Source organism: Phasianus colchicus, chromosome 10, assembly GCF_987193195.1.
Source record: "Phasianus colchicus chromosome 10, bPhaCol1.hap1.1, whole genome shotgun sequence".
Classification (NCBI taxonomy): Eukaryota; Metazoa; Chordata; class Aves; order Galliformes; family Phasianidae; genus Phasianus; species Phasianus colchicus.
Genome location: NC_143445.1, coordinates 15355446 through 15380010, shown reverse-complemented (window position 1 = coordinate 15380010; position 24565 = coordinate 15355446). Strand labels below are relative to the sequence as shown.

The window sequence follows — 24565 nt, the reverse complement described above, 5'->3', positions numbered from 1 at the left end:
CAAGTGAAGGCACAGCATGAAGCCCACGAAGACCATCTCACCTGTAGGTTTGGAGGGCAAAACCATTCAGCAGTGCAGGAGTTCAGTGTAGCTCAAACATGAGGATGCTTTTTTCCTGATCCAAAAGGGACTGGAAGTTAGCAGCAGGGGTAATAGGCACCCTGAATTAAATCCTATGGAGGCACGAGAAATAGCAAGGTGTATTTGAAAATATCCATTGCATATATATATTCCTCTTAAGAAACATGTTAAAGATGCCATATCCATAAATACTAATAAGGCTGTTTGATTCCAATTTTCAGGTAAGATTAACATTTTATTGAGTATTATATCTGTCACATCCAATGCTTTAGTGTACCATCCTCGCAGTCTTATTAGCATAATTGCAGTGCTTAAGCAACAATAAAAAATTCAACAGTAAAATAGCAGTTAGCATAGGCAATTTGTTATCAAAAGCTTTTACTTAAAGACAGCTTCTGAGCATATTTATTATCAAGTTAGGCTATACATTATTTTTATTTAGAAAAACAAGAGGGAAACGATGTAGGGTTTTTTTTAATAGCTAAATCAGAAGGCCTGATAATTGTCCAAGGCTTTTTTTCCTTTCTTTTTTCTTAAAAACTGTCAGTGAATGAATGCACTTGGGGTGGGAAGACAGCATAGCAAAACCTCAGGTCTGGAGCAGGTTGTGATATTTGGAACTCAGCCGAACAATACTGATGGCTCCTCACAGCATCCTGAGTGCCCCTTTAAAGCACTCTCCCCATGTGCCAAGGTCAGAATACCGATGGGTATTCAGGGACCCCTGCTGATGGCACAGCTCCTATGGTGTGCTTGGGCAGTGATGCTGCTTTTTCCAAGGGTGCATGGATAGATGATGGCTTTGGGGGCTTTGGGTGATCCTGCTGTTTCTGTTCTCCCTTTGAGGTCACATTAGAGAATGTTTTGTTTTTCCAGATCTGTAGCTGTGATGCGCATGGGTTTCTCTGCACACAAAGTCATTGGCTGCCAGCGTGGCAAGATTTCATGGGTGTATTATAATTTATAACAAATGGTATTTTGGGAGGGGCAAGTTTAACGTGGATCTTTAAAGTAAGAAGCTGTGGCTCATAAATAAAGAAGTAAGGTTTAACAACTTGAGAAGTGCTAAAAGAAGAGGTCTGTAAAGGAAAAGGTGTGTTGAGTGAGAGGAGCAGTTTCAGGGGTGCCATGCATAGGGGATGCTGGGGAGCCGCTTCATGGGCTGCGCTTCTGCTCCCTTCATGGCTGCTGGGGGAGTCTGGAGACAGATGTTACAAAGCTTGCTGGAAGCTGTTACTCCCTGAGACTTGACACAGTGCCAGAGCTCGACTTTCTGTGAAAGAGAGCTGATGGAGCCTCCTGCAGAGAGGGGTCCAGCTCAGCTCGTGTCAGGTTGAGATGCTCCATGTTGGATGGGTAAATGTGGTCAAGAGTCGTCTTCAGACCTTTGAGGTGACAGCGGGCAGTGTTTAAGCTATTGTGTTCATTTGTGTGAAATGTGTCTTCCTTCTGTCTCAGTTTTCTTTGCTGTTGGAGGTTGTTTTCAGACCACTCCTCACTGATGTTGGCTCCTCCACATTTTACAGTTTCTGCCTGACTTCCTCTGATAGGCGCTCATAGTTGTCCTCATCTCTCCTCAGACCTCTGCGTGCTGCCAGCATCTCTGTCCTCCTGCCCCCCATCTCTGAAATCTGGGGTTTCCCAGATATCTTCTGGGCATCCTTTTCCTTGTCCTCCCTCCTGCTGGAAGACCTGCTCTGTCTTGTCATGCTTTTCCAGTCACTGCTCTTTCAGAGGCCACTCTTCCATCTTCTCATGAGGACTGTTGGTAGGTGGTACCCTAAGAGCTATCCCAGCACCTCAGTCATGTTTGTAGCTTGGACAAACAAGGGGAAACTTGTCTGTTTTTTTGCTCCCAGTTTGACTGTTACTTCAGCTCACTCTGTGAGGAGAAGTGAAGGCAGCACTGCTCTGGGGGAGAAGCTCGTGCTCATAGCGAAACAGGATGTGCAAGCAGGTTGTAGGAATTGGGAAGGGAGCACATGGAAACAGGTGAAACTAAACTGGGCACATATTAGAGAAGTGATGTTCTCTTCACAAACACCTTCTTCTGTGAATATGTGACATTTCAAAGGAGCTGGTTGTTTCAGATCCCCTTTTTCTTTGGGTACAAAAACCCACATTATTCTTTGGACGTACAGAGAAACTGTATGTTTTGGACTCTTGGGTAGTCATGAGTACATTGGTACTTTGCTCACTCTCACAAAGCTGCCAAGTTCTGCACAGTGTTTAGGCTTTCTCAGCAATCAGAAATCTTGGTGATGTTCCTGGGAAGAAGATCGAATACATAGAAAACTGATTGTGGAGAGCTGAACTTCCAGAGAACTTCACTTGGAATGGAAATTTGGCTGTGATTTGAGTTACAGATGAAATGTGTTCTCTGCTTCTATGAGGACTCGCTGATTCTGTCCAGAGAACAAGGAGATTCCTGTATGGTCCCTGCTATTGCCCCTTCTGGCTCTGCAGTCTGGCTTTATGGTATCCAGTGTTAGCTGCTGAGCATCTCCTTGCACCCAGCCCTGTAGCTCAGCAGTGGTATGTGCCTGCTGCTGGGAGCAGGGCAGCACCCCTGTGGGTGCTCCTACATGCAGAGGGTCCCACACTTTTGGGAAGAGCTGGGGTGCTTCCGTATGGTGCTGGCATGATTCAAGGCATTTCCTTGTAGCTCCCACTGGAGATGTGTAATCCTCCAGTAGCTTATATAGGAAGCACCTCTCAGGTTTCTTGTACAGCCTCTGGCTCAAAGCAGAGTTAAGCTTTAAAGTTAGATGAGATTGCTCAGGGCTGGTCATGGCAGCAGTGGGGCGATTGCAAGGGATGATGGCCATCAAGAAGTGACTTACTTTGGGCATAGGCACTTGTGTTGTCAAGGGAATGGATTGATGAGGTTTCTGGGAGAGGGTCCATGTGGACAGTCAGTCCGGGGTCTGTACATTCCCATACATGGAACTGCATCAAATTCCCCTTGAGATGTTCTGGCAGGGTAGGGTCAGCAGCCAGGAGTCCATGGAGGGACACATCTTCCTCGAGGAGCAAAGTGCAAGCATGCTTCCTGCAGGAGAAAAATTGGCTGAAAGAACTTTGCAGTGATAAATGTCTTAAAAATACTTATGCTGGAATTTGTAAAGCCTGGAACATCTGTTCTCAACAGTGCTTTGATCATGCTGTGGGGCTTTTAAAATGATACTTCCATGAAATAAGTGAGATCCTTATGGCTGCAGGATTCCTTTCAGTGCCCTTTTTTTTTTTCATGGAGCAAAAAGGCAAATTTCATGGGGAACATTACATGACTTGAAACACATATTTTAATGGTTAGTATCAACCAAACAATGTTTTATTAGGTGCTAGGAAAATGTTCCAGTTACATACCCCAGGAAGCAAAGCACTCCCATTTACTTTTAAGCGTATGGGAGCTGCACTTTAGGGGTGGGGGGGAAATCCAGAATTCATTGCTTGTATTTCACTGTATTCAAAACCAAAACAAACTCATTGAAACAAACTTAAACATTCTTCAGTTGTTGTTAGAAAGGGGCTTTTTTAGGTTTTGTTTGCGGGCAGAGCTGCAGAGGAGCCAGGGTCAGCACGTTTGTGGAAGGGTAACGCTGCTAACAATTATAGGACACTGACAATTTGCTTTCCTGCGTGCACTGTTTTTGGATGGAATAACTTTTTAGTCATCTGCTTTTCTCTGAAGAGTCATCCTTCCCTTGTCATTTTAGCAGGCTTCTGCACGTTGCTTTTCAGGCAGCTGTATGTCTCGGGCTGAAATGTTGTGATGTTGAACATCTTCAGTGTTTTATGGAGCATGGAGAGCTCTGATAGCAGAGCTGCGTTCTGCTGCTCCTCGCAGCACGACATCTGACAGGAGGATTTCCTGATGCATCATCTGCTTTCTGCTGCTCTGCCTTCACGTAAGGAAGTCTCCTGGGCCAGGTTTGCAGAAAGCAGGCCTGGAAATGGGTGTTGTGGGAATTGTGTGCGTACAAAAGCAACGGCCTAAGCTTGGCAGCTGGAGAGAGCTGGTGGCCATCCATCACTGGGGAACGGAGATCTCCATCTGCATTCTTTGAGGAAGCTCAGGCCACGTTTCCAGGCAAGTACACTGCAGAGGATGCCTGAAATTGCACAGAACTTGATAGTTTCAGAGCTGGAAGCAGGAAAGTTGCATCACTGCCTGAGTGCATCCATGCCTGCAGTGAGGTGAGGTTGCCATAGATCCCACAGAAGCCAGAGCATTTCAAGAGAGGGGCTGAGCTGGGGGATGCCATGCTCAGCCCCATATCTTTGCCTGGAGCAGCTTTGTGCTGAGCTCTGCTGATGTACACACATCAGGAAGGAGCAAGAAACGGAGATGTGGAAAGACAGGAGTCTGCTTTTCTGCTGTGTTCACATGGGTCATCTCCTTCACATCCCTTCCTTGCTCCCACTGCCCCTTCCCTCCACTGTATCCATCAGCTCTCCATGAGAAACAGGTCACGGTTTCTTCATTTAAAGTCTGCCAAATCTGTGAAAGGAGGAAAAATTACAGTCATAAATAACAGAGTACAGCTTTCTAGTAAGGCTGTGTGTGTCAGGGGTTAATTTATGAACACTAAATTGTTTAATTAATTTCTGCAGCACCTAACAGGTGAGCAGGCTGCTTATTACTATGACATATCAATTTATAGCATTTTTCCCTAGCTAACACCTGTGACTCAGTTCTGTTGCATGCTCGTACTGTCTGTTAATTATTTACTGATGATTTAAGTACAGCATGCAAACAAAATGCTTTTGTGATGGAGGCTGCACTGAACATGTAAGATTCTTGTTATTTATGCCACTGTACCACTAGATACAATCCCACTGAGATCCTTGAACCCCTTACTGGGGGCAAGAGGCAGCCTCCTGCCCTGCAGAGCTCACACACAGCAGGGCTGGTGAATGACTTGACAACAGTACACAAGTAGATCTGTATCCTTTGCTCCTTTGCAGATTGATTTCTGCCATTTTGAGTGACTTTTCTGGGTGCCAGACAAGAAATTCCCCTCTACAAGAGCTCATTCTCCTTCATTAGCAATGGTAGAAGGAAATGCTTTTAAAAAGAAACACTGTGTGATGTCTCTCCCCCTCCCCCCATTTTTTTTTTTTTTTTTTTAAGAATAAAATAGCATGAAAGTCAAGTAGCAGATCGCGCTCTGACTCAGCTGGTAACTTATGATCCTCTGCTATTTTTGTAACATTTTTAGCTTATGACCAGATTTTTCTAATATTAGAACATTGCCATAGAAAGTGTGTCAGAGTCCCAGGCTGCCAGAATGTATCACTGCGCAGAATATACATTTCTAAGCAATGTGCAGGAGTAGTCCACTAAGTTCTTTGTTGTGGTTTTAAATTGCTGCAATTTCATTTTTTGATTCACTTAGCAGAACACAGAGCTGCCTTTTGTTCCTCGTGCGGTCGGACGCCGAAGCCCCGTGCCCAGCTGTGCCTCTTGCGGACCGGAGTGCAGAAGGGGAGGCAGCAGAGTTGCTTTGCTGGTAGTTTTTCAGCTGGCGTAGACAGCTGTAAGTCAATTCAGGCCATAGTGACCATGTGGATTTTATGGAGGTGGAGAATCCGGTCATACAGGCTGTGTTTTAGTATGGAAGCAGCTCTGGAGATGGTTGTCCTGTTCTAGGTAGGCAAGAAAATACATGCCAAGACTCTCTAAGCTAAAGAAAAGCATGTGAGAACAAATAAACATCTGTGTTCAAGTACAAGAGAAGGCGATTACTGAGGAAATCTCAGAGTTTACGAGTAGGATTTTTTTATAGGTTCAAATCCGCTGTGGTTTCAGAGTACCTAAGGACACTTAAAATAATGAAACTCCAGACAGTCCAGCCCAAACACGCATGACACAGAGCAGCAAAGCAATCATTGTGCTTAGCACTGCCAATCAACTGGCTAATGCAACAGCTGCTCTGGGACTTTGCATTTAATTTTTGTCTGGATAATGACGAGGAACACAGGGTTAATGGTCTGTGTCCGGTTTCCCTCCAAAGTGCTTTATTTGCACTTTGTGGCTATTTTTCATGCTTCTTTGCAGCAGCTCAAAAATGTTAACTGACCTGAAGAAATCAACAATGAATGCTTAAAAAAATCAGACAGAAAAGCTGGAAAGGATGTTGCTTTCTAGCTTCTCTCATGAACACCTTGTACTCAGACTCCCTTTGATTAAGTCACCAGTAAAACCTATTCACATGTACTCCAATTAAAATTTAATGAAGCAAGAGGATGAATTCATATATGCTGACTATGTGGGAGGAATAGATTCCAGTAACTCAGCTCAGCAAGCCCTTGCTTAGCATTCAGGGCTCGGTTTACTAGAAAGCTCCTCTGTGGCCATTGAGCTCGTCTGGCACAAGCAGCCCTCCAGATCTGCGTTCTTGCAGTAACAGAGAGAGGCGGTGATGGCTCATATAGGAAGTAGCTTGGCTATTTTGTATGGCAGAGCTTTAGGGTGAAGCCTGGCTTGGCTGATTGCAAGGGTGAGGCAGGGCTTCTGTCCTAATGTGCTCCATAGGAAGGGCTCTGGGAGTTGCTGGATGCATGCATTAGTTACATCTGCCCTCGTGTCAGAGCTCCCATCAGACAGCAATTGAATGAGTGGAGTGTCATGTAGCAGCAAGGGAAGCCCTGTCGGCCCTGATTTATAGGTTGAGAAACTGCTGCTCAAGTGGAGGCTGTATGACAACTTAACCAGCATCAGAAAATAGCCAGACTTTTAGTGCCTCTGCCTTTGCTGCAGGTTCACCGGCCAGTTGTTTTGGTGCTTGCATTCCCAAAGGATTATCACCCTGCTTTGCACATTGTTTCGCTTCTAAAAACCTTGCTCCCACCAGCGGGGACTGCACAGATGTCTGCTTGGGCAACAAAATTACTTTCCAGAAGTGGTGCAGTGCCATGCTTACTTCCAGTCTGTCTTCCCTATGCTTCTACTTCTCAGTCTGCTGCAGAGCTCCTGCATCATCTTGCAGCCAGGGACGTCAAAGGAATGGTGCAAAAGGATCTCATTTGCACTTTTGCATCACTACGGTGGGAATGATCAGCTGCTGCAGGGACTGACATCCCTCCTGAGTGGATTGTGTCCATGGGTGATGCGGTGCAGCTCCATTAAAGGGCGTTTTTGGATGTGCAATGAAAGATCCTGCTGTTATCTCCACCCTTAGTAACAGGCTGGGAAGTAGAACGGAAATGCCATGGTGGAATTTGCCTTTGGTGCTGACCCTTGCATGACAAGCGAGACCTCCTCATCCCCAGACCTTTGTTTTGCCTATAGCCAGAACACAAAGCAGCGCTTCACTGCCATGGCTGGTTGTTCTGAGCTGGGCTTGATTCAGTGGCAGAGCTGCAGTGGTATTTCACGACGTGCACTGGCTTTCCAGTTAGTGTCCTCTGCAGTCCTCATTCAGTCCTGCTAAAGCCCTCACTCGTTTTGCTGTAACAGAGCATTGAAGAAGCCTTCGAGGGAAGATGTGAATCTGGAGCTGAGATCTTGTGTTTCTTTTTTGGCCTTGAAAGCTGCCCTTGGAACAGTAAGCATGAGATTTCTCTTGAAACCTCCTTTGTGTGCCTTTCTGAAGAAATAGCTGGAAGGAGAAGACCTGTCGGTTGAGCTCTGAATGAGAAACCTATTGGCTCTGAGTATACTGGGGACATTATTTAAGGTCAGTTGATCTGCAAGAAGGCACGACTTATCTAACGCAGCCTAAGGTTAGTTATGCAACAGACGGGCTGTTCTTTGTTGTGAAGAACAACTTCAGTGTGTGCCTGTGCAAATCAAAGGTCTTGCTGAAGGCGGGTTGTGTTCTGGCTGGAAGCCACTGGGTGTCCTCCTCTAGTGATTTTCCCCTTGTAGTTATCATGGCAGAAATCTGAAAAGGTTTCCAGTGGGAAGGCACTCAACAGTTGCGTGCTGCGGGAGCAGAACTGCAGGGAGAGGTGTGCTTTGAGTGGTGGTGTTGGGATCATGAGCACGTGGGATGGCTTCAGAGCAGGCTTCATTTCTTTCTCTTTTCTTTTGAACATCTTTGTGTCATAGCCTAACTCACTGGACTGTCTAGGTGCCAGCATAAGGCAGTGTTATTAAGGAAGACACCGAAGAGGGTTGTTTTCTGACTGCTTCTTAAAGGAGAGCTATAACCATTTGCCATTTGTATTGGTTTGAAATAGGAGATTTGCAGAGTGGCACTGATGCATCCTTTCATGGAGAACCTTTCTTCCCTCTCATATGGAAACACACTGCCCAGAAGTGCCATTCTCTTTCCTAAGAGACTCAGCATTAGCCAGCAAATCAAAGAGGGGGATTTTCCTTTAAAGCTGGGGTTGGTCTCCTGAGCAGTAGGAGCAAACAGATTTGGGTTTGGTCTTTTCTGCATAGTGAGAACTGGTAGTGCACAGAAAAACACAGTTTTCAGCAGTGTCATGGCAGTAGGGAGCACAGAGCTAGTGGTGTGGGGGTCCTGGTGGCTGTGCTTGGGTGCCGTGGGGATGGAATGCTCTGGAGCTGGTGATAGTGTTCATATCCTTCCCCAGTGAAGGTCTGGACTGGGGGGACCAGAAGGGTTTTTCCTACTGGCCTCCTACTCTGGAAGTCTTCTGGGTGGCTCTCCCTTTGAAGCATGTGAAGGTGTTAGTTAATTAGGGGCTTCCTTTGCTTCACAAAATCAGATTCCTCCTTACCCCTTCTCAGCATCCAAAGTGATTAGCAGTTTCTGTAAATCCAGGCGTATGGATTTTATGAGGACCCCTGGCAGTCAGGGCTGATTGTGCTCTCCCCAAGTGTTTCTTAAGTAGTAAGGAATCAATGTGTCGGGAGGGACTGTGCCTGACATCTATTAATTACAGTGGCCCCTTATGTCTAGTGTACCAGAAAGGGCTCTGAAAGGCAACCCCTTTGCCCTGGCTAATTGATAGAAAAACAAACGGGCACAAATGAAAGTCAGCTGGTTCCAAAAGAAAATGAAATTTTGTAGTTGGAATGGGAAGGAGCAGTGATGAAAGGAAATAAAACATACAGTAGCGTAAGATATTTGACTCTTAAGAGATCCAGTAAATAATCCCACCAATGCTGCCATGCCTCATCCCAAATGCTGGGTAATGAAACACATCCTTGTGCTGCACCAAATGAAGGCATTGTGATGCATGCTTGGTGAGGGATAATTGCTGTTTTCTTCCTATAGACCTTAGAGGAGGTGATTTTGAAGCTTTAGCATACAGACTGCTGCAGTACACATTAAGCTGGATGTGACATCAGTGTTAAAAATTGTGGCACTTGTGGTTACAGCTTTGGGATTCCTTATATTTACTTTCTAGGGAACTAAAATTCAAAGCAGCTTTATGGCTGTCACGAGAACATTGTCAGTTTCTAAAGAGGTGGGTAAATGTGCATTGACCTTTATCTAATATGTCCATATCCTGTTTTCTTTGTGTTCCCAGTCACAAGAAATAGGTTAGACAATTTTTTTAATTGTTAAAGTAGTAAAGTTATTTAACTCCAAAACAACTTCTGTTGTTTTTTTTTTTTTTCCTCCAAAATAAAGATAGTGATTTGTTATCCAAGAGCAGAAGTTTTCCTACAATTACTATTATGAGCTGAAGTACGGATTTACTAACAGCATGCACTATCTGCCACTAGTGGTGTAAGAAGACCAAACCCTGGGCTGCTGGAACAGCTGCAATTTGTAAATTGCAGTGATGCTGCAGTGCCTCATATCCTTCTCCAGTGCTGCGTGTGAAGCAGAGGGTGGAAAGGGGTTCTGCTCATCCATCCCTGAGCGTGGGACTGGAACAGGATCCCTTCCCATCGTGCTTCTGAATGATCTTTTCCTTCTGATTTTCTTGGATTTGTGTTCAAAAATAATGCTATCTCTTCCTTCCTAGGACTGAGGATCCTTTTGATGAGCTGTGGTGAATCTCTGGCTGCCTTAAAAGACAAATATATTTTCCACTTTTTAAAATGTGTTTTGCTAAATGTGTATTTCTGTCAAATTACAGTTCCCTCCAAAGCATTTTTCTATATATAGAAAATGGCATTCCACCTCTTAGACCTTTGTTAACAGCTATTCTGCTAGCTAAATGCCACTGAATTAAAAGGAAATAGAAATAAAAAAAAGAAAGTGATATATTAGGATATAGATTTTAGTTGACCATTTCAATCCTAGGTAGAATTCCTCCTCTCTTGTGAATGTTGAGATGTTCTGGAGATGACTGCCCTGCTTTTTTTTCTTGTAGGATGTTGTATTTCCCTAACACTGTTGTCCCTGTGTGTAAGGATGCTCTCCTTGTACTGAACTCAGCTGCAAAGCATAAAATAGAAGCATCCACTTACTACATGCTGTACAAAAAGGTAGAACCTTGCAGCAAAAATGTTTTCTTGCGGAAGAGCTATCAAAGGAAGCAGGCTGCTTTCAGGCTACAGTATACTCATATTTTATTCTATATATATATATTTAATTTTTTATTTTATAGTACTGCAGGCAGTAGTTGCAGCCCTTACCTTGAGGCAGTGCCTGGAGGAAGGAGCTCTGCAGCCTCTCTGAGGGCTGCACCGCTGGAATCTGTGCTCCCTTTTGCCTTGGTCCTTGCCCTTGGCCAGAGAAGAGCTGGGTCACCTCTGCAGGACCCTGCTAAAGGAGCATGCTGCTGGATTTGGCACCTCGGCTTTTGGAGCTGACCTCTAAAGAGCCCAGACTAATGGGGTCACTTCAGACATAATCTGTCTAATAAAAGCTGCTCTTCCAGATCCTTGCCCAGAGAGGCCAGAACCACTGTGCACACACTGAGCTGATGCCAGGCACTGTTAGTGCTGGATGGCTGGGGAAGTTTGGGCATCTCTGGGGGCACTGCAGGATGTGAAGAGCACCTTCACCCTGCCTGCAGTGCTCCAAATCCTGCTCAGGTCATTGGAGAGGGAAGGCATTTGCATCCAGCAGTGCTGGTCAGTGAATTTTCCTGAGGGAACAGAGAGGCAGAATAGGTTTTCCTGGCATCTCTAATGGCTGGCTGCCAGAGCTGGTGTTGTGTTGCAGGTGAGAATTGCTTTTGCTAAGGAGGCTGTGGTCAGTTGGACTTAGGTTCTACTTCCTCAGAGCTGTATGAGAGTGGTGAGACTTCAGCAGAAGTTTTATTATCACATTCGTTTCCATAGAGATGTTTGGAGCCATTCCTGGCACTGGGTTAAGCTGCAGCAGCAGTATGAGTGAGCTCGCTGCTGGTGCTCTGGGGAGGGGCAGGCCAGCTGATGGCTCTGCGAAGGTGTTGGGGTGGGGGGGAGGTCACATTAGAATAAACAAAGATGTAGCCATGGTCTGTTTGTTGCATCAGGTCTGTCTTTGTGGGATGTTTCTTTGGAATGCATGCGATATCAAAAACTGTGAGATTCCAGGGTCTGGAGAGGCTCTTGCATGGAGAAAGCAGTGGGGAAACTGAGCACCCTTGAAATTGGGGGTTGCTGGAGTTCCATAGTCACTCTAATCCATTATGACTTATAAGAATGCTTTGAGTTTAGTGCCTACCTTTAATTTAAACATTTGATCAAATAGTTGAAAAGCACATTTTCAATTGCTTTGTGTTAATCCAGATTTACCTACTGCCATCTCCCAAGTACTGGGGCTATTCATAGTGAGTACTGGAAGGTTTCAGCAGTCCTGCTTCAGCTTAGAACCAAGAAAGCAATATTTGTACAGTCCCCCTCTGTGCTTCTCTTTCAAACGCATCCTTTTTGGCATGTTTGACGACAACATCAGGTAAAGTCACTGCATGGCTCGAGTGATACAGTTGGCACTTTGATTTCCGTGACTGCGGTTGTAATGGCTTTTGCTGTGTGCTCTTACTGGCAAGGAGAGGTGGAGGAATGCAACTTGTGGGGGATTATGTACACCCGTCACAGCCTTTTTTAGATCGCAGTGCTTGACCTCTTACTTATCCCATAAAGGAGCCTCTCCAGCAGTGGCTAATCCTAGGGTTTATGCAGGCAGGCTGAAAGCCAAGTCCTCCCAGGTGGGTGCAAGAAGCATCAAGGCATTCAAACGATTGTGTCCTGGCTTGCCTCAACTAATCTCAGTTGAAGCAGCTGAAGGACCGGGTAACACACTGTTATGCCACCAGTGCTTAATCAGTGCTAGAAAGAACATGACAGACCATTAAAAATATCTGTGTGCAGAGTGCTAGGCAGCTCCAGAGAGGTACAGAACTGAGGCATGGAGAGTCCCTGGTGTCCTGTGTCAGGCTTGGACTCGAGAACTGATCAGATGACTTGCCACAGAGTTGAAACGCTTGCTGTGGGAAATTCTCTCTTCCTCGTCAGAAATACTTAATTTTCTGGTTGTTGTGCTATCTTTATTATTGGATTGATGTTCACGTTGTAGCAGAAGGTGAAGTCCCTCTCTGGGACCTTCAGTGTGGTTGACAAAGACACACTTCTCTGAGAGTCACAGAAGCAGCGCAGTCAAGGATCCTGGAGTAGAGCACGAGGCTGTAAACAGCAGTCTGGAAAATGAACTTCTCTGGCTAAAACATCGGTGCTCTCATCTGTTGTATAGAGGGTCAAACTGCTATAAATGGCACAATTCAGTCTGATGCTGGAGCCAGCCGGTTACCCATCTGCACTACTGGCAGCGTCCTTCCAGTTTAGAAGGGTTCTTAAGTAATTTTTGCTTAGATTAGAAGAATTGCATTCATGCTCTGCAGCAGGGACCCAGAAAAACAACAACAACAACAACCTAGTTCTAAATATTTTGATTACTTTTGAAAATTGTAATAATCTAATCATAGTAAATAGCACAATATTGATGTGTAAACAGAGGTTCAAATGTTGCTCGGTGATTTTACCCACTGCATTTAGCGCCCTGGGACCCCTTACATGGATTGCAGCCCAATTCTAGTTGCTTTTTCAAACGCAAAATCAGTCCTTTTTCTCCAAAGAAAAGCTTATTAATGAGTCTGTGTACACAGAAGCAAGCACAGATCGACTTGGTGATGCCTTCTTCTGTGAATTCGTGCTGCATGACGGTGGAGAGTGTTGTTGGCAAGCTTTCCAGTATTCGTAAAAGGTCTACACAGGGTGATAAAATCTTGTTGTTGGGAAAATTGGGCTAATTTGGAGATTGAGGGGCGTGAGAACAAAAGATGCTTTACTGTAAATTGTAGGTAGATAACAACAGAAACTCAGATATTAGAAGAAACTGGGTATCGCACAAACCACACACTTTCACATCACTAAAACAAGAGCTGTGCTCGCATAGAAACACGAACCTCTTTGCAAACCGCAGAAAGTAAAAGGGAGCACTCCTGTTTCATTATTGATCTAATTGCTCTTTTCTTGATATGAGAATAGATATGAAATGCTCTTGAATATTCCAGCATGTACAAAAAAAAGACTGTCATTTTTGGAAACTTTTAAAGGCACAGCACATACTGTCAAATAGCAAGGCCATTTAGTGTGGAGAGTTACGACTGGCTGCCTAATGCCACTAATTGTTCTTCTGGAATGGAATATATTAGAGCTTTGGTGAGAACTTTCCACTCCGGAGTGATATTAAATGAAGAGAGTTTAGCCCATGTTTTACTGTGACTAATCAGTTTTGGGTGCTCAGCTGATGCAGTCTTTAAGTATGTCTTATTTTTAAGAAAACCATCCTCTGAAAACTGAGCACTTTGGGGAACCTCTGTGTTGGGCACCCCCAAAGCTCCCTTGCATCCCAAATGGAAGTCTCTATCCAACCCAGATCCGTGGTTCTTTGTGGTCTTTGTAAGTTCTTTCCTTTGGTTTTACAATTCCATTTAAGACCAGGTTTCCCAAGTACCGTGTAAATGTGGGCCTGTGGGACTTGTGCGAAATGTGTGCGATTTTAAAAACTTGTAGTGTTTGTGTGTAAGAACAAACATGCATACGAATGAGGTTCCTGGATCAGCCCAGCAAGAGCTGGATGAGTTTCAGAGATTTCAGTCTGGCGAGATGTGCGTGTCTGGGGGGAGCTGTGAAGGTGAGCATCAGGCTGTGCTCACCTCCGTATTTCACAGCACTGTTTCATTTATGACCCCTAGCAGATTTGCTGCTCACTCTGCCAGCTCTTGCACCTCCAACTCTTTGCTGTGGAACTGGGTGAGATCTCAGTGCCAGCTGCCAGAGGGATGGGGCTCTGGGGCTCTCCTTGGGGGTTTGTGCTCTGGTGGTACCAGGCAGCCCCTCTCTCCCTTGGTTTCTGCAGTTCCCTTAAGATCTCTATCAGCGCTGTCCTGGGCTGCGATGCTGGAAGTGTGTTTGTGAAGGTAGCTTGGGATTCTTGGCTAGAACTGCACAGTGCCTGCTCTTGTAATGCATAGCTCATCCTAAGCACCCAAGGGAAGGGATGAGAGAAGCAAGATGCAACCTTTAATAAAATGTTTTTGAAGCACTTTAGTTCCTTTAAGAACTAATTTTCACTTCCTAAAGTCTTCAGCACTTCAGAATGGTCTAGAGACTTGCAGAAAAGGTCACTTCCAACAATAACTAATAATAAGAGGTGGAGAGGATGAGGGACTTCTCTCGATAGCTCGTTCTTTAGACGTCTCAATGACTTGTTTGATGAATCAGCGATGAATCTTTGCTTAGATCCCCTGGCAATTCACTTTACCTGTAAATCATCTTCAGCTCATTGTAACTTTCCTTTCTTGCTTATTGATTTTTTTTTTTTTCCCCTCCTCAATAAAAAGAAATGAATTTGTTCTACTTAAACCAAGATGAGGGTGAGTCTCCGACTTGCAAGAACATGACTGCGTGGTTGGAGAGAGGTCACTTGTGCAGGGCAGCGGCTCGGCAGTACTTGTCCAGATCGATGCTTCACCGCGCGTGTTCCTTTTAAGGGAATTTTCCCTCGAATTGTCATGCAGTCCCAAGGCACTAAAGACAAACTTGCACAAACCCATCCAAACGTCAGCCTGTCAGAAATGCAAAGAACGTGTTGGCTTTGGGTCTCTGTTGCTGAGCCAGTAGAAGAGGAGGTAGACATTTGTTTTAGGCAGATCAGACCAAGCCCTGCTCTGATTTGTTTGCATTTGTGCGCAGTTTTTTTGTTTTGTTTCTAGAATGGCAACTGAATATAGAACACAGTGTGGGAAAAGATCAAGTTAAGTTCCCTTCAGAAAAGCTTTATCAGAGACTTGCCAAAAAAAAAAAAGAAAAAAAGAAAAAAAAAAAAGAAAAAGATGATTTTGTTCATTGTTTCCTCAGCACTCAGAACAACTACTGCTTTTGAGTCAAGGTGAATTGTTGATGAGCTTGTAGGCTTAAATGGATGTTGCCAAGATGCAAGTAAACACTCTGCAAGCCTCCAGATGCTGCCAGGAGGAGAAACAAATGTTTAATGCTGGAAATGCGCAGATTGCTTGTTCAGGGCCCCTTTCCTGAAGGATTTCTGAACTTCTTGTTTGTTGATATTTCATGCCAAAGGCCTCGGTTTGAGCTGAGTCTCTGTTAAAGAGTGCTGTAGCAAAAGGCCTCTTCTACCTGCAGTGAAGTGACAGCAGGAGCTGTGCTGGAAAGGGCGAAGGGGCAAAGGAGAGAGGGGTGAAAGCAGTGCTTTGATCAGGATATCAGCAGAGCTGGTGATAGGCAACGCCAGCCTTCTGAAGGTAGCAATGTTAAGCAGTAATAGCAGTACATTGCCTTCCCCCAGACTGCTTCTAGTCGAGTAGGGATATTGCTGTGCATCCAGGACAGGGGGAGACTGAGCTGGGGAGAAGTGATTCATCTTAACCTCTATGGGGAGAGCTCTGATCCCTCAGTTCTCTGGTTGAGAAGCTGGAGAGCATCAGAACACACGCGTTTTCTTTCTATTCTTTTTGTGGCCAGGCACTGTGAAATCCAGCATCGTGCGCACCTGGTTTTTAGGTGCTCAGCCCATATTATGCCATTTTGAATCATATGAATCAAAACCAAACTCACTTCTGCTTTCCAGGAGCAAAGTCCCGTTCCCACAGAAGGATCCTGCCTTCCTGCGCTCCCAGCAGTCTCAGCTCAATGATGTTCTTCCCTCCTTCACAAACCACAAGTGGTGCTGCCCCAACTACCCATCCAGAGGTGATGATGTTTCAGTGACAGCTGGAATGGTTCCTGCCTCTCAGCTTGTAAGCCTCTTTGGCATCCTCTGGGACAGATCTTATTGTTGGCTGTTTGTCTGAGCTAGGATTTTCACCATGCTTTACTTCTGTTGCTCCTGGTAGACGCGTTGGTTTTCATTATATCTTCAGATAAGGGTCCTGTGAAGTTGGCTTCTGTTTTGTTTTCTCACCAGAAGAGTGATTCATATTCAAATTGAAGTGCTGTATTGCTCTAAGCCAACCTTTTCCCCATGTGCTAATGGGAGGAGAGGGAGACACAGGCGTGGACTGAACAGAATTATTTTTCTCCTGCTGCATTTAGAAACTTTCCAAGTATTTTTTTGGGAAAGCACGGGAACTTAATTGCCTGGCATGGGAGAATCCTGGTCTTGTATGTTTTAAGAAAACAAGATAAGCCCAAATCAGATCATGTCTGTTTAAAATGTCAGAGCCATATGCTACCAGTGGTATTGTTAAAAGAAAAAAAAAGGGAACTTACATTTCCTTTGAATTTGGTGGATTTTTTTTGGTCATATTTGTTAATGTGGTCCTGTATTTTGTCTTTGTTCATGATGTTGGTTTTTAAGTTGCTTTTGCTTTGTTTTGAGGCATTTTCTATGGCATTAGCTCATGATCTGCTCTGCTGTTTCAAGTGTTCTTCCAAGGAGCTGGTTGCCACCCGGACATCTGCACAGTCCTGCACACAAAATTCTCATCTTGTTAGAAACGAATGCTGGCTAGTACAGCCCTAACTTGCTGGAGAACTTCATCATCATAGGTACTCTAAAATAGGGTGAGCAGGGATTGCAGCTACATGTTTGAACACACAGAGCTGTGTTGCTTTGCCACCTGCAGCTCAAAGTGAATGGCACTACAGATCTTGTGGAGCCTACAGCTTGGTCTGGGAGCATCCAAACTGAGGTGATAGTCTATTTTATGGAAATCTTTAAATCAGAGTGAATATTCTTCCTTTGATTAAGATGACCTTAACCAGGGGAGCCTACTCTAGAGATTTGCTGTGGTTTACACCTGCAGATTTGGCCATGTGGAATGATCCCTTCCCACATACTGTTTCCATTCACAGAGCCTGTGTGAAACTGGTTGAATATGTTTAAGGTGCCTTAAAGTTTTTAAGTAATTATTGTCTCTTCTTGCACCATGATGCTTTTAAAAGTGACGCTTGATGAGCTGCTAAATCCTGGGGAGAGTCAATGGACTTTAATGGGACATCCATGGCCACATCCTTGTGTTGATTTGGCACTTCAGTTGCACTAAAGGCTGTAGGCACTGCAAGGGTCAAAAATGTTCTGCGTTTGTGACGGTAGCAAATTGGAATTTAAATGCACTTCCAAGGAAGAAGACAGAAGAGTTATTGACAGGTCTTCATAGCTGATTGCAGGTTTGTTCACTGCTGGAGAGCTGGTAACAGATGTGAGGCCTTGGTTACATGTCACCTAAATGCTTTCTGACTTAAGAGCATTTGAACTGGAATCACTTGCAATTAGCATGGGCTTGGCAGAAACTGGCACTGCAACTGTTTGTATAGAAACTGTTTGCACGGCCCTGTTGTGCCATGGGGAAAACTGATGGTAAGAAGTAGCTCCAGCATCATCTTGAGGTGGTGTCTGTGCAGTGACTGCACTCACAGCTGCTGATGTCCACGATGGCACACCAGTGCCTCAACAAGGAAGAGCATAGCTGTCTGTCTGCTGTACCCAGTCCTGCTCATCTGAATGTTATGGTCTGTAACGTGCTTAGCATAGAATCGTTAAGGGTGGAAGAGACCTCTAAGATCATCTCATCCAACCGTCATCCATGGCTTATCATAGCCTTCCTTTTTTTTCAGGCAGCTGTTGGTGATTTGGAGTTTTTAGCTGCGTTGCTTGTGAGAATTGAGGTCAGTGCGTTGTCCTGGGAGATGTGACTGTTGTTCTGCTCTCCATGGTCTCCTCTGCTTGGATGGAGGTGTTCCCCCTGCAGCTGACTGCCATCAGGCTGGTGCAGAACACAACCTGTTGTAGAGTGAAATGACCTGACTGGGATCAATTGCCCAATCAACACAATAAATTACATCTAACCGTTTGTTAAGTAGAGGAATTAATGAAGACCAGAGGGCACCTGCTGCCGTCCCCAGAAGCCGTGGGGCTGCTTGGAGGCTGAGCAAGGTGGATCCTGCCTGCTCTATGGAGCCTGGGAGCTTGGGAGTGGGTGGCGTGGGAACTGGGGACAATTTAGTGTTTGTTACAGGGATGCAGAGTGGCTCCCTGGGGCAGAAAAATAAAGGTATGGTTCTTGGCCCTAGAACGAAGAAAGCAAGACGCTGCAGACTTGTTGCAACCCGTGCAGTCTGCGAATGTTTTCTTGTCAGATGCTGCTGTCACATAAGTAATTTCATTGCCAAGGGGAAGGGAATGAACTAATGAGGTGGGAGAGAGGGCTGTGTATTGAAGGGCTGTGTGTTGTGAATGTCAGCACTCCAAATGTACAACTCTTGACTTTCTGTTTCCTGCGGTGTTTGTCTGTCTGATTTTGGGGTGTGTGGGAAGGGGTGGTGGTGCAAGGGGGATCAGTCTGTTTGGATAATGTATTATGCATACAGTGCCTGAAATTAGCCCCTAAAATAGCACACTCCACATCTTAGTAATGTATTGAATACACCTTGATAAGAAACAGTCTGATTGAAGTATTGAGTTTATTGTAGTGGATCTGCTGTGACTCATCAGGAAATGGAAAATGTTGAGCCAACCTCCCCTTGCCCCCCCAGCCTTTTTGGAAGACATGGGAATTAGTCTTAGATGGGAAGTAATTAATTGTTCTGTGATCGTCATAAATAGGTACCAAAGAACAAGCTTGTATTGAAGTATTTATATCCTAATCCCTGTCTTGTGAGCCCAGCTATCAAGAGTCTCCATCAGACAGAGACAGTAAAAAGGAAAATTCAGTGGAATGAGCAGCTTCCACCTACACGTGTTTCAGTGAGACAGGATGGAGGTGAGCTGGTAGGCTGCGTGCTGTAATAAGCCATTTACTAGGATAATGGCTGCAGGCTACAAATGCTGTTTCTACTTAGTCTGTCTATTCAATGCAAACAGAAAAAAAAAAAAAAAAAAGAAAAAAAAACCCTTCATCTCAGTGAAGTCTGTAATACTCTTAATCCCCAGTGTACTTCATGAATATTAACTCTGCACATGTCGCAACACCCCAGAGGCAGACGATATGTATGTCCAGCCTGCTTCATCTGCCTGGGAAACTGAGGCAGCAGGAAGGACCTTTAATTGAGGCTGCAAGTCTGGCTTGCCTATGAGCAGAATGGAGCCTTCAATCCTTGGTGGGAGTGTGGGAATTCTGCCTTTCAGGGACTAATCCCATACACTGTGGCTTTCCTTTGGAGAGATCTGCTGCCTGTTGCTGTGGGCAGCACTGTCCTGCAGGCTGACAGGAGGCACGGTGGCACATCTGGCAGAGGTGCAGTGTGAGGGCATGAAGATGTGCAGTAGTGTCTCTCTGGCTTAGGGAGTAGCTATAACCTGTTTGTAGCTGCTTAACTTGGGGGTGCTGGGCAAAGAAGAAAGAAAACAAAGACGATCAAATACTTGTTTAAAAAGCAACACCCAGAAAAAAGGATCTTGATGGCTTTGTGTTTGTCTGCAGTGAAGTCATGGCAACAGAGCACTCATTTAGCAAAATTAACTGTTTCTCTATCTTAAAATAAAAAATAAAAAAATCAAATGAAAATGATGCAAGGGAACATCCTTTTATCTCAACCAAATGAGTCCATTTGTGCCAAAGCAAAGGAGTCATCCTGGGGAGTTTGCTCCTGAGAGCATGTTCTTTATTAGAACAGAATGTAATAGTTGTCCCAGAGCCATAACTATAGGAGCTTGATGCCCTAGGCAAGCACTTTCGGTAACAGAAAAACCAAAGCTAGATTCCTGCACCTGTATAATGTTGAAATAAGCATTGTGGAGCATGATTTTAAGCTCTTGGTTATTTGGGATTTCAACTCAGTTAAGCTCTGGATACAGCTTTCAGAAGGGCTATCATTTCTCAGAGGTTCCTTATGGGAAGTGCTTACTTTCAAAAGTATTTAGGTACCAAGGGACAAAATACTGATTCTGCATCCCTTTAGGTATACCCAAGTCCCTGTAATAACCAGCTGCCTCTGAGTCCTTTGTGCGTGAAGATTCTTTGTGTGCAGGAGTCCTTTTAGCTCTAAACTTTAGTAGTATTTGAAATAATTCTTGCACAAACCCCGGAAATAGCACTTCTGTGCTACTTTTGTTTTGATTTTCACTGCCCATCTCCGGCTCTGTGGAGCAGGACGTGATGGTGAACCGCATGGTGACAGTATTGGTAGGCACGAAAGCTCGATATCTGTCACCAAGATGCTCATATTTGGAATTCAGAAATTGTTCATCTTGATAGTGAGCAAGGGCAGGCTCCAAGGAGAATATCACAAAGTCAGGCCCTTGCTTGAGAGGCTTGGAAAATGGTGTTTTTTTCTTGAGTGGTATTTTCAAATCAGATCACCCCTAGAAATGGGACTTAGGCAATGCCATCTAGTTTCCATGAAACTGTCAGTGGAGATACAGAGCTTTTAGGGAAGTAAGCATTTTGGAGCAAATTTTTAAGGATAATTCAACTTCATTGTAGTTTCTGTCAAAAAAACCCAAAAAACAACAACAGAAAACAAACAAACAAACAAACAAAAACCGAAAGGTTGGGGAAGCTTCAGACAAGTTGGAAACTGATCATTCATTGACATCAGCGCTGGTCAGGTGAATATGAGTTGGTTTCCATTGCTTTTATGCCTGGCTCAAACTTAGACTCATGGAATTGTTTGAGTTGGAAGGGAACCTTTAAAGCCATCTGGTCCAACTCTGCAGTGAACAAGGACACCTACAGCTCCATCAGGTGCTCAGAGCCCCATCCAGCCTGACCTTGAAACTTGTGCCTTTGCCTTGCAAGTTAGATTTGAGTTTGAAGAAAGGAAATTGAGAAATGTGAGGTTGGATGAGTTTGATCAGGCAAGGAAAGTTTGGACTGTACAAGAATTTTACACCCAGGTAGATACCTTAGACGTTGTTGTGGAAGTCTTCAATGTTAAAAAACAACATCTGAGGATTTTTCATGAAGCATTTCTTTCAGGAAGGACTGCACAGGAGTAGTGGTGCTGGATTATGCTTGTCTGCTGGGGTGCAGAGCCTGTGGGGCTGTATCACATCAACCATTCTGACCTCTGGCTGCTTCTTCCTGCTTGGTCCTCTTCTCCAAGGTTGGCCATAGCTGTTCTTCTGGTTGTTAACAGTTGGAGCAATGCTTGCAGGCTGCCTGAAGGGATCAGAGCGAGCTGGTGAGAGTGGGAGTGCGAATCCAAGGCAGTTGCATGTTACATTTTGTCATCAGCTTTAAAGAAGTAACGTTCTCGCATCTGAAGCACCTTACTGGGAGGGACAGCACTCCCCAAAGAGGAATGCTGGTGAGTTAGGGAGCCCCAGCCCTGTGGGCTCAGCCCATGGGCTCAGGAAAAGCCCAAGTGGCTGCTGCCAGGCGGGTGGGAAGCTGCAGCCCACGGCGTCTGTTGTGTCTGAGAGCTCTGTAAAGTCTCTCGCATCCTTCCTCAAGTTTAGTTTTCTAGTGGAGGCTGTTGCAGTAATGAGAATGTCTCCCATCTGCTCCTCACATGGCTTGGCACATTCAGCTAGAATATATATATTTTTATTATGGGGTTAGCCAGTGGTAACCATGACGATTAGACTTATCACGCAGCATTTTTTTCCCCTCCTCGAGTCAGTTTGAAATGCTGACAATTAAATAGATACAGTACGCTTTAGAGATCCATCAGTCTCTTTGTTGTCTTGACAACCAGAGTATATTTAGAAATGTAACAAGTACACGGAGTCCAATTGCACTTTTGCTAAAACATAGTTTTGTAGCTTGAGAATTTAATCTGTTGTTTGTAGATCCAGGTGCTTATTTGAGCAGTGCCTGACTTTCTCTTTGGTCTGTCTGAGAAGCTGCTGCATAGGAGTAGGGAAAGGTGGAAATAAGGCTTTGTCAAACAGGGAGCTGCTGTGATGGGTCCTCAACAGACAGGGAAGGAATTGCCCACTGCTGCTGTGGGAGCAGCTCTGCTGGGCACCCTCTCCCTGTGTGCCATGCTGCATGAGTTGCTCTCAGGGTTCAGGAGCCAAGAGTACAGAAGGGCTGTGCTTGCTCTGTGTTGTTGGTAGGCTTCTCTGGTTTGCTTATAGCACCTGAGGCTTGGTTGTGGCTTGGAGCTGCTCTGTGCCATTGAAGCAGTAGCAGAGACCGAGACCGCTTCTCCATATCCCTCGTTTTGTCCTTGATTTGCTGGTTTGTTTGATTTATCAAAATATTACTACTACTGTAATTTATACCTTTTATTTTTGTCCTTCCCAAAGTTGTGGTTTAACCTGACAATTTTTCATTAGGTTGTTGGGTAAGACTCCTAGAGTTGTAGAATCATTAACATTGGGAAGATCACTAAGATCATCTAGTCCAACCATCTCCCCCATGCGTGTGACCACTCTAGACTATGTCACTCATTGTGACATCTGCCCTTTGCTTGAACACCTCCAGGGGTGGTGACTCCACCACCTCCCTGGGCAGCATGTTTCAATGCCTCTTCCACTTCTCCCTGTCTGAAGCTTGGCTTGTATCTTATGCTTGGCAGTGGAACGTGGGCAGGGCAACTGAAAGCCAAACAAACCAACAAGATTCTCCTTCTTCAGCAAAGCTATAGCAACACAACACTGACCAGGAGCTCAGTTACAAGGGTGGCCTTGTGCCCAAGGGAACCAATTCACTTTGGTGAGCTGGTTTAAACAAAAAGATCTTATGCCCACGGTAGGGATGCAGTGATGGTTGGTAGCATCCACCCTTGGAGAGAGCTGTAAGACGTGCTGGCAGCATCCATCTGCTGCTGGGAGTGTGCTCAGCTTGAGCCCACTGCTGGGAGGCTGTACTGCAGGTGTTCAGAAAGGCTTAAGGGAGAGGAGCCCAACCTAAACCCAGCTGCTGCTGCCAGTGAAACTGCCCTTCCCTGGGGTGCACCTTGTATGTACCAGGTGTGACGCAATGTGGTAAGGCTCAAAAGGAGGAGAGGGTTGGGTTTTCCTGCTATGATTTTCCTCTTCTCATCCCTGTATTTCTTTTTAACTTCTATCAAATCTATCAAATAACTTGGATGATCTTTTTTCAGTGGGTACGCACAGCTCATTTTCATTTTTTCTCTATATTTTCTTTGCTTCTTTCACTTTACCAATTTCCCAATGAAAAACAGAAAACAATATATCTCCAGCTCTGTTTGTAAACTGCTAACATGCTGTTTTCAAGTGTTTAATAGCTGCTGGGGCTTAACACTACAAATAGAACCACCAAAACCCAAAGATGCTAATGAGTCTTCAAGCATGCTTTAAATAAGTTATCCAAATCAATGATAAAGATAATGGTCTTCTAGTAGACAGTATTTAGCTGGAGGTTGGATGAACGCTAATGTTTATTGGCCTACAGGTCTGTAACCAGAGAAAATCTGAATGACTCCATCGATTTCAGTGGAGTTCTCTCAACTGAGGTTTCAGCAGCACTGTAGATGCGAGTTGCAATCTCTCTGAAGTTAAATGGGATTTTAATTTAATTTCTGAAAGCCAGAATGTCAACAAAGAAGCAAAGAGCTGGGCCCCATATACACCTACATCTGTAACTTTGGGTTAGCCCTTTACCTTGCTGTCAAGTTTAGATTCCCTTGATTGGACTAGTAATTAAAATGCAGCTTCTTTTAAGCATCTCCCAAAGGCAGGCAGAGAGTGGAAGTGCAGCCTCTGCAGGTTATGTGTTTGTGCTTTGCAGAAAACCCCGGTAGTTATGTTTTCCTCTGCTCTGAATTTGTGTGGCTGGGCAGTTGGCTTGGAGCTTGTGCTTTCGAGCTCCAGAAACACAGAACTGGTCGTGCTGAATTACCAGGCTGAATTATCTCAATGTGTTCACGGCCATGCAGTGCTTGGGAGGCATGGAAGGCATGGGCCACCGCTCATCAGCCGACTGTGTGTGGGGTTAGTGATTCACCATGCATTCATTTCTGGTCACATAAGGGGCATTAGTTTAAAGCAGGCTTGAGGCATAGGTTAGGGTTAGCTATTTGAAGTCTTCAGCTTGAAAGCAACATCAAACAGAGCAGAAAATGTATCATGCACAGAAAAGTCTGTAGGATTTGTTTCCCCCTTTATGAAATAATAATAGTAAATTCCAAACTGTTCACATATGCTGCCTCTGTGGTCAGGACACCTGTCTGTCTCTTTGCTGTTACTTGATATGGGGTTACAGCGCTTGAAAAAATGTTAACATGAATTATTTGTCATGGCAA

At 44.8% G+C, this 24565-nt stretch overlaps 1 protein-coding gene across 19 annotated transcripts in view; it reads left to right on the top strand.

Annotated features, from left to right (window-relative positions):
* LPP (LIM domain containing preferred translocation partner in lipoma) overlaps positions 1-24565 on the top strand; it is a 321563-nt gene that overhangs the window by 64564 nt on the left and 232434 nt on the right. The window contains exons 4-5 of one of the 19 annotated variants that reach the window (XM_090147414.1): positions 16038-16206; positions 18026-18076. The exons of 14 other annotated variants lie outside the window; for them this stretch is intronic. The gene's annotated coding sequence lies outside the window, so the exon portion shown is untranslated. Of the gene's footprint in view, positions 1-16037; positions 16207-18025; positions 18345-22596; positions 23014-23264; positions 23286-24565 lie in introns of those variants that run through there. 4 more of the 19 variants (XM_090147413.1, XM_031603425.2, XM_090147419.1 and 1 more) reach the window with 4 other exon arrangements.